General features: G+C 52.0%; 1 pseudogene; it reads left to right on the forward strand.

The window, feature by feature from the left end:
* LOC103268159 overlaps nucleotides 1–6,023 on the forward strand; it is a 48,760-nt pseudogene that overhangs the window by 20,373 nt on the left and 22,364 nt on the right.

Raw genomic sequence — 6,023 nt, forward strand, 5'->3', positions numbered from 1 at the left:
CCCCCCCCCACGCAGGTCCCGCCGGGACGTGCTCGGCTGCAGAAAACCCGTTGTCAAAGACTCCACCGCTGCTTCTTACAGAAAACTCTGGAAATCTACTCCGTGGAGCTCAACGGAACCAGAGGCCTCGAACCCACGGACGCGGGGGATGGCGAGAAGTACAGGGGTCTGAAGAGCAGGTGCCCGGGCAAGAGGAGCCCCCAGAAGGAGGAGTTTAAGAACGAGCTGGATCTGGTCAGTAGCCCCGAGCCAAGCGTCCTGCTGGTTGTCCCAGGAGCTGCCCCAGAACCCCCTCAAGAAAGAGAACAGGTCTCCAAGACGAAGTCCCTTGAGATTCCTTTCCTTGTCTTGAAAAGCCGGTGTGATAGCATCTGCTGGATCTGGTTTGAGGCAGTGCTGGTGGGACTCAAGGAAGAGTCCTGACCCCAGTCCCACCTGCTGCTTCTGTGAGACAGGATTAACCCCTTGCCAGGCTTCCGTTGATAAGTAAAACTATCTGTGCTGGAATTTCTGAGGAGGAAAACCGTGGCCACTAGACCACGCTAGGCTTCAGGTAGGAAACCCCATAGAAAAGTGTCGAGGAAGCCGGGCTTGGTGGCTCAGCCTGTAATCCCGCGCCTTTGGGAGGCTGAGGTGAGTGGATTGCCTGAGCCCGCGGGTTCGAGACCCGCCTGGGCAACTTGGTGAGACCTCATCTCTACAGTAAATTTAAAAAAAAAAATTAGCTGGGCTTGGTAGTGGGTGCCAGTAGTTCCCGCTACTTGGAAGGCTGAGGCGGAAGGATCGCCGGAGCCCAGCAGGTCGAGGCTGCGGTGGCCGGGAGCGGCCACTGCCCTCCAGTCTGGGTGACAGAGTGAGACTCTAACTCAAAAAAAGAAAAAGAAAAGAAAAATGTCGAGGAACAAAGTACAGACACGAGCTGCATCAGGGATGAACCGTGGAAACTTTGTGCAAGGTGAAAGACGCCAGTCACCAAAGGCTGCAGGCTGTATGGCCAGTCCAGAGTAGGCAGATCCTTAGAGATGGAGAGTCGATCACTGGTTGGCAGGGACAGGTAGAGATTGCTAATGGGTGTGGGCTTTCTTTTTAGGGAAACAAAATTCCCCAAGTTGGGGGGGGCGGGACAGAGAACAGTCTCAGTTATAAGAATGTGGGACTTGGATTCTGAGGACGTGGGTCTCAGTGGAAGTCCTGCTTCTTCACTGACTGAGTGTAATTGGGAACACGTGACCTAACTTCATGAAGCTCCATATTTATCTAAAAGGGGAAATACATCACTTGCTGGGGTCTGTGGGGGCGGGGGAGGGATGACATTGAGGATGTTGTAATTCAGGTGTTTTATTATTTTTAAATTATTGTATTTACTTATTTGAGTTGGAGTCTCATTCTGTTGCCTAGGCTGGAGGGCAGTGGCACGCTCTCAGCCACCGCAGCCTCGACCTGCTGGGCTCAGACGATCCTTCCGTCTCAGCCTTCCAAGTTGCTGGAATTGCAGACATGTGCCACTCGCCCGGCTAATTTTTTGATTTATTGTAGAGATGAGGTTGCTCAGGCTGGTCTCAAACCTGTGGACTCAGGCAATCCTCTCACTTCGACTTCCAATGTACTGGAATTATAGGCGTGAGCCACCGTGCCCATCGTCAGGTGTTTTATATTGAAGCTGGCTGCTCTAGTCAAGAGCTGCTTTGGATCTGAAACATGACAGATTTTATCTCGAGAACACCAAAAGGGAACTTCTTCTCTGGGCTTCCTCTCTGCAAGTGCTAAAGCTCTGTGGTTGTTGAGTCTGTGGCAGCCACAGCAAGCCTCTGTGAGCTGAAGAGTCGATTGTTAAATATTTGGGAATTCTGACTGACATGGTGTTAGCGGGTTGAACTTTCCTTCCAGTGAGAAATCAGCAAACCTGTAAGTAAATCAGAGCTGTTTATCTTTCCTGGAGAACTTGTTAAAAATGTAGTAGTGGGGAAGACCTGCCTGGGCAAAAGGGTGAGACCCCATCTCTACATAAAAAACAAAACACATAACTTTTTTTTTTTGAGTTGAACTCTTACTCTGTTGCCCAAGCTAGAGTGCAGTGGCACACTCACGGCCACCCCAGCCTTGACCTGCTCGGCTTAGGCAATTCTTCCACCTCAACCTCTCCCAATTAGCTGGAACTACAGGTGTGCACCACCATGCCCAGCTAATTTTTTGATTTATTGTAGAGATGAGTTCTCATCAAGTTGCCCAGACTGGTCTCAAACCCACAGGCTCAGGCAATCCTCTCATCTCGGCCTCCCAAAGTGCTTGGTTTATAGGCATGAGCCACTGCGCCCGGCCAACACAAAACTTTTAAAACCACAGCCCCCAAATTGGACTCACCTGAATTCAAATTCCAGTGTGACTGAAGTCCAGTTTTCTTTTTTTTTGAGTTGGAGTCTCACTCTGTCGCCCAGACTGGAGTGCAGTGGCCGCTCCAGGCCACCACAGCCTTGCCTGCTGGGCTCCGGCGAGGCTTCCGCCTCAGCCTTCCAAGTAGCTGGAACTACAGGCATGCGCTACCACGCCCGGCTAATTTTTTGATTTATTGTAGAGATGAGGTCTGGCCAAGTTGCCCAGGCGGGTCTTGAACCCGCGGCCTCAGGCAATACACTCACCTTGGCCTCCCAAAGCACTGGAATTACAGGCTGAGCCACCGAATCCGGCGAGTTTTCTATTTTGAATAATAGAAATAAAAAATCATGCTTTCCTCTTAGAGTTAAGAGCGTTAAACGAGATAAAGCTGGAAAAAGAAAGCACAGCACTAGGCAATTACTTTCTATGCATCGCTAGCTTTTAAGATTGAAGACATATCTACTAATCTTCCTTGAAGGGAAGAGGAGAGGGAGAGGAGGGAGGATTCCACCCCCCCTGGGGAAGATGGAAACATTTTTGGTTATCACAACTCAGGAGGGTGTTAGTGGGTGGCATCTAGAGTGAGGGAGCCCCACAGCAAAGAATTATGTCAGTTGGCCACGGGTGAGAATCCCTGCTTTTATCTAGTGGTTCTGTGGTGACGTTAACAGTGTGGCCCTGCTGGTGTGGGCTCCTCTGGCAGGTCTGGATGAAGGCTGGGAGCCCAAATGCATGACTCCGGTGAGGGGGAGACATGCTTCCCTCCACCTGAAACTTCGCTCTGATGAGGAATTCTGCCGGCTTGGGAATTAGATCTGGCGCTTTACTCTTTACCCTCAGCCAGTCCTGGATTTTAGGTCCCAGTAAAGCACCCAGCCCCTAGTACGTGTGTGAGCACATGTGGAGGTCAGATTGATGTGAGGAGTGCCGCTCTGTTCAGAAAAACTGGAGATAGCCCCTGGGTGGTGAATAACAAGGGCAGCCTCCTGCCTGGTGGTGATAACTCAGTAGGGCATGGGGACAAAGTTCCTGCCTGCCATACTGTACAGCCCCCATCAGGGTCCTCTCTCCCCCACATTTCTCCATCCTGTCCCATACTCAGGGCGAAGGCTCCCAACTCTTACTGCAGGGCAGAGCCTGGGGTGTGAGTCTTTGGGAATTCTCTGATCACTCTTCTTCCTCTCATGGACTACAGGATGACCACAAGCTCAGCATTAGGCAGCTGGAGAGCAAATATGGCACAGACATCATCATGATGAGTCTGGGGGTCGGAAAGGGAGGTTCCCGATCACGGGGGGAAGGCTGTGTGCTGGCATGGAGGAATCAGGGTGCCTGTAGGGAAGGGGCCCACAGCAGCACCTTGGAGACTGCATCATTGGCATCTGGATGATGTTCCTGTCAAGAGACGTACTCCATGGGGTCACCCTGGCCTGGGAGTGAGAGGGACAGAGAGGAACTGGTGACCCTGGACTCAAGGAGCTGGGTGGGGAGGCAGGTGTGCAGGGAGGCATTGTGACAGCTCCTTTGTCCTGCTGGGACGGTCAGTGAGGCGTGGTGGGAGTATAGCGGGTTCTGGCAGAGAGACCAGTACCAACCCCAGCCTTCCACAGGGTTCAGGCCAGAGCTCAAGAGGGCCCCTCGGATTTAACTTGGCAGCCCTGTGAGGTGGGAAGGAAGGGGACAGACTCAAGGGATGTTTAGAGACATATCTGCCAGGGGTGGGGTTTCTGGTGGAACCCCTCTTCCTTAGCCAAGCTGTAGAATCAGGAGCCGGCCGGGCTCGGTGGCTCAGCCTGTAATCCCGTGCCTTTGGGAGACTGAGGTGAGTGGATTGCCTGAGCCCGTGGGTTCGAGACCCGCCTGGACAGCGAGACCTCATCTGTACAATAAATCAAAAAATCAGCCGGGCGTGGTAGCGCATGCCTGTAATTCCGGCTACTCGGAAGGCTGAGGTGGAAGGATTGCCAGAGCCCAGCAGGTGGAGGTTGCGGTGGCCGGGAGTGGCCACAGCACTCCAGTCTGGGCTACAGAGTGAGACTCCAACTCAAAAAAAAAAAAGAATCAGGAGCTGTAGATTGGGTCCAAGGTGAGCTGGGTGAGAGGTGGAAGCAAGAGTGGAGAGGGTAGTAGGTGGAAGTGGTGGTGAACTTACTTTGAACAATGCTACTAGTGGTGTCTCTAGAACACCCTTTGGGACATTCCACAGTCATGAAGCTCTGGGAAAGGCATGGCCAGAGGGTGACAGTGTCAGTTAGCCTGAGTACAGTCAATCAACACACAAGTCACTACTGCAGAAAAGCCACCAGGCCAAGAGGGCACAACAATGACTGAGAGAGTCCTAGCCTTCAAGTAGCTCACAACTTAACTAGGGAGAGGAGGCATGGAGAGAGCTTCTCCATGGAAGACCGTTTGTGGGGCAGGAAACTCTATGAAAGTGCAGGATTTCAAAGACGGGGGGTACTGTGTGAGCTGGGGACAATGGGCTCCCCGGGGAGGAGCTGGGAAGTGGCTACTCACCAGGGCCTAGGATTTATAACCATTAGGATGACCGAGAACTTAGGGTAGATATTGAGAAAAGGATGAGACTTAAGGAGGAAAATCAGCCCACACGCAGGCTCCACAAGGTTCTGGAACACACCCTGTTTTCTGGAGAGTGACTGCATTGTCTTAATCCTGGTGACTAGCTGCTTCATTTCAAATTCTCCGCAGCCAAACTACTCCCATTGCTGATAAGACCCTAAGAAACTAAACCTCCCTAGCTGAGGGCAGTGGAGGTCCCGTAACCTGTCTCTTGGCACAACTCTGGCGCTCCTGGACTAGCTGGGTGCCTTGGGCGGGCTAGGGGACCTCTGTGCCCAAATCCACATTTGTAATGAGGAGGATATCACAGCCTTCCTCGGAGGGTTGTTTTGGAGAACATGGAGTAAATGTTTGGAGCCGCTTGCCATTGGGATTAAGCATTACGTAGTCTTTCTAAAAAGGGGGTTTGGAGGAACAAGGCCTCCTCTTTTCTGGGAACTTCTTGGGGCATGTTAATGTCTAAGTCCAAGCTAAAAAATGAAGCCTGAGCCCTGAGGGAGGAACTATCTTATTTGTATATATCTCTTATACATCTTTCTCTCTCTCTCTCTCTCTCTCTCTCTCTCTCTGTGTGTGTGTGTGTGTGTGTGTGTGTATGGCTTGGCCTTCTCAGGGTCTCTCCAGTACCAGAGCTGTCGAGCTGCTGGCCTGAGACAGGCCCAATGCCCTCAGCCCTCCCAGGCAAACATCAGAGATCGTCAAGTTCCTCACGCAGATGGTAGAGGGGCTTCTCCATCCTCCTGTGGATAGGCACCTTCCTGTACTGGATTGCCTATAGGATCCAATACTCCAACAACATGTCCTCGTCCCTGGACAATGTAAGGTGGAGTTCAGCTCAGGACAGGGGAGAACAGAGGCATCCAGTGAGGTTGAGGGCACAGCACGGGCTGGAAGTCACTGTGTGGGTGCAGGAGAGTCAGGTGTTTCCCCAGTTGGAAAACAGAAACTGTGTCTGGCTTTGGGACGTGTCTGTCACAGGCAGCATGAACATGACTTTTAAAAAAGAAACGCACCTTGAGTTCCCAAAAGGAAAAAATCTGCATCCATGTGGAGTATTTCGGGGCTGTGCC

Source organism: Carlito syrichta, unplaced genomic scaffold, assembly GCF_000164805.1.
Source record: "Carlito syrichta isolate Samal-C Ts95f unplaced genomic scaffold, Tarsius_syrichta-2.0.1 Scaffold308794, whole genome shotgun sequence".
Classification (NCBI taxonomy): domain Eukaryota; kingdom Metazoa; phylum Chordata; class Mammalia; order Primates; family Tarsiidae; genus Carlito; species Carlito syrichta.